Source organism: Elaeis guineensis, chromosome 5, assembly GCF_000442705.2.
Source record: "Elaeis guineensis isolate ETL-2024a chromosome 5, EG11, whole genome shotgun sequence".
NCBI lineage: Eukaryota > Viridiplantae > Streptophyta > Magnoliopsida > Arecales > Arecaceae > Elaeis > Elaeis guineensis.
The window spans coordinates 33,771,520-33,785,707 of NC_025997.2; positions in this window are offsets into that span (position 1 = coordinate 33,771,520).

The window sequence follows — 14,188 nt, forward strand, 5'->3', positions numbered from 1 at the left end:
AATCTTTTAGTTTGGTTTTTTCTTCATTCTTTTATTTTCCAGAGTTCTTGACTTTTTATTACAATTTGTTTTAATAACATATCTTGAAATGTTTATTAGTGTGAACATAAAATAAAATAGGCAAACATGAGAAAGGAGGGTGTGAGAGAAGTGGTATACAAAGATGAGAATGAGTAGACAACAAATCCTTATGGTTTTTCATGTTTTGAATGAAGTTAAGATAATATTTGAGACATGTAAACATTAACAAGAGATGACTGATATGAAAGACCAAGATCAGTCGGACTGGTATTGAGGCTTGTACCAGCTCGTGATCAATTCAATATGGTATCAGTCCAACCATGCCATGTCAAGGCATACCAAAACAAGGAGAGAAAGGGGAGAGAGAGGAGGGAGGAAGAGGGGGAGAGAGAGGAGGGTGTGAGGGGCAGAGAAGAAGGGAGAGGGAAGAGGGAGAGAAAACTCTAACCCAAATCTTAGGAAAATCTGAGGTTGGAGAGAAGAAGAAGAAGAAGAGAAAGCGGGATAGGTAGAGTGGGGAGAGGGAGTGAAAAAGAGAGAGGATGTTAGAGTTGCCGTTGGGGTCGATCAAGGGGAGCATAGAGCCTCCATCACCGGTGGTCTTCAGTGATGTGTACCAAGGAGCTTTGAACTCCATCATGGAGGAAGAGGGGGGAGATCAAATGAGAGAGAAGGAGAAATCAACCAAGATTGAGATTGAGATGGAGAGAGAGAGGGAGAAAGAGAACAAAGGGTTTGAGATGTGGGGGGGAGGGCGGGGCTCAGTGACTTTTAAGAGAGAGAACCATCTCAATACTTAACCGATTTGATTTGGTAGGCCAGAACTATTAGGTTCAGGATGGTTTGACTAACATTGAGCAAGATTGTTGCAGTTAGTGAGCAAAGGTTGTGAGAGTAATTCTGTGAAAAACAATAGATGCTAAACAAGCTGAGCTTTTATTCAACAAAACTCCATGAAGCATAATTAGCAAGTGTGAGATTTATTTGCATGATGAAAATGACTTAAGAGAGACATTCTAAGCTTCAAGAAAAGAAATGAATAGAGCATGGTATTGACTCAAACGGTTTGGTAAATATGAAGTTTTAGATTGAAGAGGTTTGGTTACATTAATAAAAGGTTAAAGAAGTTTGGCAAAGCATGATCATCTTGTTTTACGCCTAAATAGCAAAACCTTGTATATTTTCTCTAGACTTGGGCATTTATATATTTGAATGATATCTTTCCATTTTTGGCTAGTTAATAGTTTTGATGGTGCTTTCATGCAAATTCAAAATGGGTTTTGATCGCTCAAATCTTGTTCTAGAGGCATTTTAACAATGCAACTAATTGATGCTAAAATTACAAAGCAATTATTACAATGGAAAATGCATGATGTTCCCCCATGATCTCCCCCAGATTGCTACAACTCATGGTTTCTGTTCAATTGCCAAGGGTAGAGTTAGCCTTATGGCCCCAAATTAACATCCAAACCCCCATGTACACCCTGTTTTCCACATAAAAAATAGTGTTTCACCTTTCTATAGAGGTTCTAGGGCAAACATAGCAGCACTTTAGTGGAAATGAGAGATGAGCTGCTAATAACAACCAAGAAAAGAGGGAATGACAATTGCTTCTTATAGCAACAAGAATATCATGCCTCCAACCCGAAATAGCGAGCTAGGGATCACAATAACTACCACATACTTATGAAAAAATTCCTCCTCAAGTATGCAAGGCATTCCAATCACGATATTAATGGATCATAGTTGAAATAATTTAAATCACTATAAGTCAAAATTCAATTAAATAACCAATCCAATGGATAATCAAATTTAAAAAGTCTTACATCAAATAATTTTTCATTAAAAAATTAAAAATGGCAATAATAAATCTAAGTTCAATGATGTTGGTTATGCCAAGTCTCATCTCTAGTCTCACTCCTAATTAACACCCACATCCGTGACTAAATGTCAGAATTTGAAAATAAAGGAAAGATAGTGAGCTCGATAGTTTAGAAGTAATGAAAATCTCAACGAGATATTTCAAATATTATCATTAGATATGATATTTAAAAATAAATATCATGAATAAACATAACAACATATTCCATACTAATTTTTGTTGAGGGGCTAGAGCTCAATTAATAATAATCAAAGTGCCAACATACAACTCCTATTAATAGGATCCATTGAATCAATACAAAATCCATATTGGCAAGATCCATTGAACACTAATTCGTAACCCCTATTGGCAAGATTCACTAATCACCACTGAATAACTCCCATTGGTAGGATCCAGTGAACATCGATCCATAATCTCCATTAGCAGGATATAATAGTATCAACGCTTAACAATCCCACTAAACATACTTAGCTGAGAGTTCAAGTTTAATGCATATGAAAATCTTTTTGCAAGATAGCATAGGTGTTACAATTCCAATCAACATATGCATATAATGTAACAAATTAATAAATCATAATTTTTTCAAAAATCTCAAATTCATAAATCACTCTTCATTCAAATATAGTTTTATAAATCATACATAAATCAAGGACTAATTATTTACTTTCAAAATAAAATTATGTAAATAAAATATCTCAAAAAAATAGTTCATTATTTATCACATACTTTGACAAAATCCAAATGATTTAAGAAGTTTTATTTCAAATCCACTACTGGACATCTTCTTGTCGAGATGATCATGCCCCTATATGGAATCAAGTCAATAATTAAGAAGGAGACGAATAATTATGAAAAAATAGGATTGACGGATAGTCACATTCAACAGTCTGGGTCCATCTGATTGTCATAACTTTGTCGATCAAGATCAGACTAGGAGATAGGTGGTTCAATATAAATCAAAGGTGATCAAATCAGTAGTATCCAATAAAAATTAAGTGAAGGTCAATATATCATTCTATAATTAGGGATCAATTTAATCAAGTAACTTCATTTAGTCAATGATCGCTTAGATACAAGAACTCAATAGAGATCAATAAAAATCGAATCTTATGATACTCAATAAAAAAAAGACTCGCATGATATGAATATGCTGTCTAACCAATAGGATGGTTCAAAATCTATCTATCGGATCAATTTGGATTCAAAGCGCTATGGCAGGGACCCTTCACTAGATTTATAAATCAAGTAGAAAGAGAATATCAGAGAAGAAAAAAATTAACAAGATGGAATAGGACCGATCAGATGATACTGTCCAGCATCCTGATCGATCAAATCAAGATGATTTAATCCAATCATGATTAAATTGGTATATAGATGACTTAATATAAATCATGGATAATATCAAAATAAACAGTACTTAATCTGGCTAGGATGGATGCCGGCACGATGCCCGACGACCAAGGGTAAGGATTCATTCATCAGAATCGATCAAGATCATTAAGAGTCTTTTTGAAGATCCAAAAAACCCTTGAAGAAAGAATTAATCAAGAGAGAGAAACTTTAGAGAGAGAAAGTAGAGAGAGAAGATGGAGATAGAAATTAGAGAGAGAAAAGAGGGAAAAGAGAGGAAGTCTCTTTTTTTGCTTCTTTTTTCTTTTTTTTTCTTTCTTTTCTTTTCTTCTTTCCTTTTTTTTTTCATTTCTTTCTTCCCCTAGTTCCTTGGCAAAATAGAGCACTCCATTGCCCCTCTTTCTCTGAACAAAAAGCCTCTCACTGGCATTGACTGTGGCCTAAGGTGGTTGGTGCTATAGTGGTGTAGCCGGTGGTTCTCTTCCTTGTGATCGTGGCAACAATTAGAGTTGAAAAATCCATAAAAGTTCACAAAAAAATAGGTAAAATAGGAGGCTCAGTTTTGAAGGAAAATCTGGTAATAGTTGGCCATAACCAAAGCTTATAAAGGTTGGACATAATGGAGAGAGTGATCAGTAAAAGATTCAAGAGATCCTTACTTTATTTTTGGCAATGGTTAACCTTGATTTTCGGTGAACACAATGAGCTTAATCAACAAGTTTCCTAGAAAAGATTTGCGAAGAAGAGAAGGGAAAGCTTGGCTGAAGTTGTTAGCTTCAAGGGAGAGGTGGATCCCCTTCAAATAGAGGGCCAAATGAAGGGAGAATAAGCTAAACATCTGGCTCCAAATTGAAGTTGGAGTTTTAGTCAGACAAGGAATAAGAACTCCTTCGGGAGTTCTGCTTCTTGTTCCATGCCCAAGCGTGTGTAGATCACATGCTGGCTTAAGAGATATATATATATATTTCTTTTAGTTGGACCTAGTAGGTTTTAATTCGATCAAACTCACAAGATAAGATTGACATCTAGCAATATATCATGTCTACCTAGAAGATATAAAATTTTGATGAAAATATCAGAAATATCCTTCAGTAAAAAGTTACTATCACTATAAGAAATGCCACTTTTTACGATAAATTTATTTACAATAAAAATATATTTCATCACAAATAAAGATATTTATGATGAAAATCAAAATTTATCGCTAATAATTATTTATTTATGATGAAAATAAATTTTTATCGTAAATATCTTTATATTTATGATGAAAACAAAATTTTATCATAAATACATATTATTTATGATGAAATTAATCATCATAAATAATAAAATATTTATTTTAATTTTAAATTTTCAAATATTAGCGATAAAAATAGTTCCATCGTAAATAATGAAAGTATTTGCAATAAAAATTAAATTTTTATCATAAATACATGTTATTTATGATGAAAAATTTTCATCACTAATATTTAAAAAAAATAAAAAATTTTAAAAATTCAATAATTAAAGATTATTTGTGATAAAAATATTATGTTGTAAAGAATAGAGCATTGGTGATGAAAACTAATTTTTTGTCATAAATTAGTATTATTTATAATAAAATTTTTCATCGCTAATATGTGAAAAAAATAAAAAATTTTAAAAATTTAAAACTTATAGATTATTTATGATGAAAATATTACATCATAAATACAGAAGTATTCATGATGAAAACTCATTTTCTATCATAAATACTAAAGTATTTTTGATGAACAATTTTTATCACTAATATTTGAAAGAAAATAAAAAATTTTAAAATTTTAAAAATTATAAATTATTTATGATGAAAATATTATGTCGTAAATAATGAAGTATTGATGATGAAAACTAAATTTTTATCTCAAATATATTTTATTTATGATAAAAATTTTTTATCACTAATATGTGAAAAAAATAAAAAAATTTAAAAATTTTAAAATTATAGATTATTTGTGATGAAAATGTTATGTCGTAAATGATTGATTATTTATAATGAAATTAAAATTTTCATTGCAAATATATTTTATTTATGATAAATTTTTTTTATCACTAATATGTGTAAAAAAATAAAAAATTTAAAAAATTTAAAAATTATAGATTATTTATGATGAAAATGTTACATCACAAATACTTGTATATTTGTGATGAAAATTAATTTTCTGTTGCAAATACTCTAGTATTTACCATAAAAAATTTTCATCGCTACTATTTAAAAGAAAATAAAAAATTTAAAAAATTTAAAAATTATAGATTATTTGTGATAAAAATATTACATCATAAATAATGAGTATTTATAATGAACAGTAATTTTTTTATCACAAATATCTAGTATTTACGATGTAATATTTTCATCGCTAATACCTGAAAAAAATAAAAAATTTTAAAAATTCAAAAATTATAAATTATTTACAATAAAAATTTAATATCATCAATAATTGAATATTAATGACAAAAACTTAGTTTTTGTCGCAAATACTTTATTATTTATGATGAAAAGTTTTTCTCACTAATAAATGAGAAAAAAATAAAAAAATTTAAAAATTTAGAAATTATAAATTATTTGCGATGAAAACTCTATTTTCATTGTAAATAACATGTATTTGTGACAAAAATTATATTTCTATCGTAAATATTTGAAAATTTCCATCACTAATATTTGAAAAAAATAAAAAAATTTAAAAATTCATAAATTATAGATTATTAGCGATGAAAATTTTTTTATTGAAGGTTGTTTAGATATATTATAGTAAATTTTTTATATTTATAAAAATAAATATTAGATAGTTTTTAAAAAATAATATGTGCATAAGAAAGGTATGTAGAATATTAAGATATCTCTGATCCTCAATCTTTATAAGGCTCTATCTGTGGCATCTTGAACCAATCCAAAATCAATTCTTAGAGGATGGATCAAGAGAAAGATGGTTGAAAATTAAAGCTGAGGATGTCATCATTCCTTTAGCTGTCCATTTGAATCTTGCCCAGATGACGTTCGATCTTTCAGATCTTTTGCTCGAGGTCCTCCTCCCGACGAGATTTTATGAGGCACGGAGAGTAGCCCAAGGTCAAATCTTCATTGGAAGAGATCGGAGAATGTTGGCATTATTCTTCATGCTTAGATCCTGATGGGACAGTGATTGTCGATCAATCAGGGCAGGATGATGCGCACCTCGAGAAAAATTCTCTGGAAGCAGTTTTGCTGGCTACACGGAGAGGGCACAGTTTGAGGAGCATGTTGCGGGCATTGTCATTGCTCTGTGGTTTGCTGTAAATACTAGACGGTATTGGTTAATGTTTGGACCTATCGAATTAAGTCGTTGAATCGTTACGAGTCCTGTATAATAGGTGGTGGTATAGGCCCTTGAGGAGTGGATGCTTGCACTGCATCACCCATGCTTCATCGAGATGACTGTCAATGAGAAGCGGTAGAATTGTTGCAAGTTTTTGTTCTTATCATACTTCATCCATTTCATTACTAAAATATTCTGAAAAGTTGATATATTTACTACATCAGCTATATATATACACACACACATATATACATATATTATTGCATTATTGTGGCTAAGAGATGAATGAAAAATGAATGGAAGAAAATAATATGGGGAACAAGACTTGGTCAGGAGAAATTTTTTTTTAAATAAAAAATTATTTTTTATTAATTATTAGCGATGAAAAAAAATTTCGTCGCTAATTATGTAATTAGCGATGACATAGAAAATTTTTGTCGCCAATAATATTTTCTCGGGGCTGAATTTTTTCAGCGAGAATTTTTTTGATGGAAATTATTAGCGATGAAAATTAATTTTTCATCGTAAATATTTTTTGTTCAAATTATTGGCGATGAAAACTGATTAGTAGCGACATAAATTTGCGTCACCAATACCCCGCATCCCATCAATTCACATCGAAAACCCATTTTTCTTCTTCGTTCCTTCCCAGCAGTCCAGCTTCCTCCCCCTCCCGCGAGCTTCCTCCCCCCCGACGTCCCTCGTGCCTCCGATTTTCTCCGCCATCCCAATTTCCTCTGCCGCCGCCACCATCGAGGTGAGTCAACTTCATCTCTATTTTTTTTTGGGGGGGTGGGTTTCGGCCGAGGATGGCGATAGGGAATGTGCCGGGGATGGTGCGCCTGGGTTGGGATGGCAGGCTGCGGCCTCGTGGGGCCTGCAGGCCGCGGCCACGTGGGGCCTGTGGGCCGTGATGGCAACGGTGATGGTGGGCCGGCAATGGGCCAAGGCCGGGGTCGGCGAACCAGAGCTGGAGCCGGCGATGTCGACTCTTCTTTTTTTTTTTTGGGTGGGTTCGGACCGGGGATGAGGACGAAAAATGTGCCGGGGCCGGCATGCCGAGGACAGCGCGCCTGGGTAGGGACAGCGGGCCACGACCACATGCAGCCTGTGGGCCGCAGCCATGTGGGGCCTGCGTGCCGGGGCATGTCGAGGCCGACGATGGTGGGCCAGAGAGGGGCCGGGGCCACCGAGCTGGAGTCGGTGAGCCGGGATGGGGTTGGGTTGCGGCTATGCTAGGGTCGGGCCGGCGACGGTGGGCCAGGGAGGGGCCAACGAGCTAGAGCTAGAGCTGGCAACGGCGAGCCGGGGTCTGACTGTGCCAGGGACAGCAGGCCGGGCATGCGTGGCCTGCAGGCCCCTCTGTCCCCGGCATGCATGGCCTGCAGGCCGCGGGGCTTGCAGGCCGGGCAGGCCCCGCTGTCCCTGGCACGCGTGGCCTATAGGCCACAGGGCCTGCAGGCCGGGCATGCATGGGTTCGGATGGGTCGGGCTTGGGTTCGGGTGGGTCAGGCCTGGATGGGGCCGGTCGGGCCAGATCCGATCGAGCTGGCATGGGTCGGATGGAGTCGAGCCAGGTTGGGCAGGGGTCAGGGTGGGGCGGGTTGGGCAAGGTCAGGTTGGGCTGGGGCTGGTCAGGTGGAGCCGGGTTGGGTCTGGTTCGGGTTAGGTTGGGGCTAGGTCGGGTCTGGTCAATGCAGGGCGGGCTAAGTCGGGTCGGGTTCGGGTCAGGTCGGGTCAGTTCCAGGTCGGGTCGAGGTCGGGTCTGAATCGGGTCAGTTTCGGGTCGGGTCGGGGCCTTCGGGGATGGGTCCGGGATGGGGATGGGGCGATCTGGCAGGTCTGGTGGGGTCGGGATTGGTCAGGTCGAGGCAGGTCGGGGTCTAGTCGGGTCGGTTCCGGGTCTGACCTAGTCATGCCGGACTGAAATTATTATAATTATTGCATATTATCTTTTAGTGTTACTGCTGAAATTATTTAATTATTTGACTAATTATTTTTTTACTAACACAATGCACATTACTGTTATTTGTTATAATTAAATTATTTTATGTACTATTTTGTATGCTGCTGAAATTATAATAAAAAAAATATTTTTATGTTAGAAAAAATTTTATTAAAATTTTTAATAAAGAAATTTCAATACGAAGTTATTCTTTTTTGATAAATTAGAAATCTATCTTCGAATGTACGTTCAAAGATGATACTTAAATTACATTGAGCCGTAGATTCTCGTTCAAGTTTCGATCTTCATCGAGATCGAAACTTGGATGTCCCATATTCGAGCTTTTTGAAAAAATAATAATATTATTATTGTTAATAGTTGATATTTCATTTCATTATGCGGTATTCAGTAGTTATCTGTCCATTATTCTCTAGGTATATGGTGGATAGGGTGCGATGTAATTGTATTCATTAGAATATTATTTAATTTCTACTATTATTATTTAAATTATATTTATTTATATCTCAATTCCTGCAGATATGGTACCAGGAGACAAACGATGACGTTCGCGTTCACAGCTCCCTGCAGATGCCTCAGAGGTTGAGGCACCTCCATCGATCTCCATTGCCGCACCGGCTTCACTGTCAGAGGGTCCTACACCGACTGGTCCTAGTAAGGCGGGTCCCAATGGGGTGGGTCCCAGTGAGGCGGGTTTCAATGGTATTAACTATTACACTTTATATATAATAAAATTTGATTCTTTTATTTGGATCATACTAATGATTTATTTATTATTGTTTCAGGTGAGTCTTCATCGGTGGTGAGGTCCATCGAAGAACCTCGCTTTGGAGCGTTGGAGACACGAGCACCCAGGACAGCATCTTCGGATTGAGATACCGATCGGCTACACCAGACCCATTAAGGGATGGTGTGACCCATGGCAGATTGAGCTGGGCATCATATGCCGCAGTTATGCCTCCATGATGCTCTTCGATTGCTATCACGTTCTACCAACTCAAAGAGAAATTTTCTACATCCACTTATAGATAAAATAAATTATACTATGAATATTTAATTTGCATAGTATTCTTCTAATATTTGTTATTGGCAGGATGTATTTGATATCGCTGATTTTGAGGAGGATCGTGTGAGGCGAGCCATCGATTTTCAGTTATCATTGCATTTCAAGAACTATCGCCATCACACGCATCAGTATTGGTATCGAGTGGTGCAGGATCATGGAGAGGAGGTAGCACAGCAGCAGCCCTATGACAGCATCACCATAGATGATTGGACTACTATATACCGATAGTACGAAAATCCGACATATCAGATTACACATCTAAACTTTTTTTTTTATAGTTTAATGACTTAATCATTTATTTTTAAATTAAATTTTTTATCTACTAATTTTACTGATAATTTTACAGAGATGATGTGCCCAGAATGCGGCGAACCAGGCGAGACAGACCGTGCCGCATTATGGGGGTTTGAGATCGTTTGCTCGTCATATGGAGTACATGGTAGGTAATTTTTAATTTTTAATTAGCATATAATTCTCTAGTTATTTAAAATTTTTTTAATTAATTCTCAAATTGCAAAGAGATGCTGAGAGTGGTGAGCTTCCTAGTAGGATCGATATCTACCAACGGACCCACCAACGATGATCGGAGGAGTGGACGACGGAGAGCTAGAAGCTCTTTATAAGTCTTTTCAATTATTTTTTATTCGCAATCTAATTTTTATTATAAAATTAAAATAACTATAATTTTAATTTTCAGGATCGTATGACAGAGATTAGATCCCAGCCTACCCCTGAGGGCTCGACCGCACCCACAGATGATGAGATCTGTGATCGGGTGCTCGGTACAAGATTCTGTTATATTAGGAGTCTAGGGTATGGGATCATTGCTCCCTCATCCTCACACACATCTAGGATGGACATCCATTCTGTGTGTGAGGCTTGGCTGACGGAGGTACAGAGGCAGGCTGTCAAAGATCGACAGCAGGCTATCGAGGATCGACAGTGAGCTCAGGAGTTGACTGTACGCATCGATGACTATCAATGCTTTCAGATCTAGATGATGGAGCAGATGGCATAAATAGAGCAGACGATACAGCTGATAAAATTACAGCAGGCCGATCCAAGCTTCATCATCGATTTGAGCTCCGTTAAGTGCTCTCCGTCCCCAGCTCGTTCTCCAGATGTCGATATTTGACGGCTTACTGATATACTTTTTTTTATTTTAATTTTTTTATAATTTTAATTTAATATAATAAAATAATAAAATTTATTTATCAACTTATTGTATAATTTTTTTAAAATTTTTTTAATTTATAAAAAATATTATATATATAAATTTAAAATATATATTCATAAATCTTTCAAAAAAATATGAGTAAATTATTAGCGATGAAATTATTTTTGATGAAATATTCATCGTTAAAAATATTTTACTAACATAATTTAATTTATCAATAAATATATAATTAATAGTGATAAAAAAATATTCATCGTAAATAATTAAGTTATTTACGATGAATTTTTTTCATCACAAATATTATTCAATTTTTTTTCTAAATAATTTTTTTATTAAATTAATAGCAATGAATTTTTCATCGCTAAAGCTTTAAAAAATAAAAGTGATAAAAATTTTTCATCATAAATATATTTTTTTAGATTAAATTTTTTTATCCATTTTTTTTAACGATGAAAAATATTCATCGCAAACATCTTTTATTAGCGATAATTTTTTTTTTCATCATAAAATATTATCAATGACTGGATTATTTGTGATGAAATATTAGCGATCAAAATTTTGTTAATAATATTATTAACGATGAAAATTGATTATTAGTGATGAAATATTTTCATCGCTAATAACCTGTTTTGTTGTATTATATGCAATTCGATCCTTCGATCTTTCTGCATCCCGAATATGACTCTGGATATGGAATGATGTCAAATCCAATATCATATTCATATTTCTCTCAATCTTAAATGATGATTCAATTAGTGAAATATTAGAAACTCTTTCTAATTTTTATTCAGCTTTGATCAAAGGCTTTCTGAATCATCAATGGATTAGAGCAAGTAGGATGGGATCTCCTTTTACCAGGAGTGATCGATTTCATATTGACCTACTCATAACCTCCATACACATTCCATCATGTCCAGATCACCCCGTACATGATTAAGTCATGATAAATGAGTATGAACCAAAATATGGATTCATGTATATAAAATTTCATGGTAATCTCAGGTCAAAGGATTATATGCACCCCTCCCACTATAAAAAAATATTTTTTGACGGATAAGTAGATTCCATAAGGCATTTTTTAAGTCGGATCAATTCGGTAAACTCATTCTCTAATGAGCACCCACTTTCTTGTATTAGTGTCTTACATAAGTGGCTTATGAGATCAGCCACCCTCTCCATCGAGCATACATAGGAAGTGCTAGTTTATCCGAAACATTGATCCTATACTCAATACTCCTATGACTAGAAATATTCTAAATCAAGATTTTTTAGAATTTTAGGTCTCATAGGTATGATCTCATTATAACCCTAAAATCATTGTCCTGATTTATGGAGTTCATCATAATCATTACAAAAGTAAGATGCAGCATATGATAAAAAGTGCCTTTTATTTATAACATGTTAATATATGAGTCTGAAAGATTATAAGAAAAATCTATCAAAATACAAATTTTGATTGGCTTGTAGAGACAAAGAATATCTCTTTGACTTTCTATCAGACTACCAACGAACATTAAATATTTCCCCATTGTATCCACTCAAGGAATACAGATCCAAAATGGCTTAAGTTTGGATTGGGACTGATTAAGCATTTTCCATTCAAGGGGAAAAAGACTGGGGCATAAATAATGGTAATAACATTTATCGTGCAATCTATATGAAGGAGGAGGAATGAGAAGTTCCAAGAAGAATGGGGAAATGCTCAGCAGATGTTTCAGAAGAATTTACTGGACATAGGCAGACTTTTTGGAGCTCAACATGCAAAGGATAGATGGTGAAGGATCGATAATGCAAAATGAAAGGACAAACACACCACCAGATCAAGGATGGTCTAAGTTCAATAACAGACAAACCATGGAACGACAATGACGTACAAGAAATCAACGAATAGCCAGAGATAAGGAGAATTGTATATATTTGGAATAGCAGAAGAATGATGGCAGATTAGCTAGAAGCAGAACCATGAGCAATACAAGGAGGTATAAAAGAAAACTTATTATAGATAAAGCAGAACCATGATAGACTTAACAGTGTGGACACTGCTTATACGATACACTGTAGAATTAAGGTAACAGATCCTCACTAATTATACACAAGATATTTTGGCTTCTACTGTAATTTGAGGATAGGCTAGTACAAAATGTACATAGGCAAATAATAAAGTACCTGACTGATTAGCAACATTTTAAGTGTCTTGGCAGGAAATATGTACCAATTTTTTTTGAGCAACTGGTAAACCTAGTTTCCTTTTTTCTATAGAGAGACGAGAAATCCTAGATAATTTTTTGAAAATAGGATACAGTGTAATAGTTAAATCAGTTAAGGCTAGAGGCTCATTTACAGATAAAAGGTTGTGCCAACTATCAACATTTCAAGAGTTCAAGCTAGTCGAGATACTTCAGCTTTTGGAGTGCGTAAGAGTGGCACGCCATGTTGTACCACCCACAGTGATTAAAATGGGTGAGAATGTGTGAGGCTACTACATCCTACAAAAGTTCATATATCAATACATAAATCACTATGATAACATGAGCCCAACTATATATGAGCCAATATATGAACCCAACATACAACTAAACCAAAAAACTTATATAATTTAGAAATTAAAAAGAACAAACATTATATTTTATCACTCTCCTTTAATGATTGTTCTTGAATGCCTATGAGGTCTCTAAAGTAGATGAATTTCTCTTTAGGTAATGCTTTGGTGAAAATGTCCGCCACTTGGTCTTGAGCCCTCACATATTTTATTTCAACTTCTTTATCTTCTACCGCATCTCTTATGAAATGGTATTTGATTTTGATATGCTTCGTGTGACTATGATAGATAGAATTCTTTGTCATAGAGATCGTAGACTTATTGTCACAAAGTAGTGTAGTGGCTTCTTCTTACTTCTCACCCACATCTTCTAGTATTCTTCTCAACCAAATTATTTGTTATGCCGCCAAGATAGTTAAGATATATTCGGCTTTCAGGGATGACAATGCCACAATGTCTTACTTCTTTGATGCCCAAGATATGACATCGGATTTAAAAAAAAATATATAGCCCGATGTGCTCTTCATATCATCAATGCTTCCGACCCAATCACTATCACAAAATTCAAATAACTTCACATGATCATTTATGCTCCTTTCATATATGATGCCATAATCTTTGGTGCCTTTGATGTATCTCAAGACTCTTTTTGCCACCCCAAAGTGGACCTTGCTTGGCTTTTGCATGAATCTAGAAAGTAAACTTGATGCAAATATTATGTCCGGTCTTATAGTTGTGAGATACAATAAGCTTCCAATAATGCTTCTATATAGTGATGTATTGGCTTCACCACTTTCATCTTCTATCATGAACTTCTCATTTACCACTAAAAATATTGCCACAATATTGCAATTCTCCATTTTGAACTTCTTGAGAATGCTT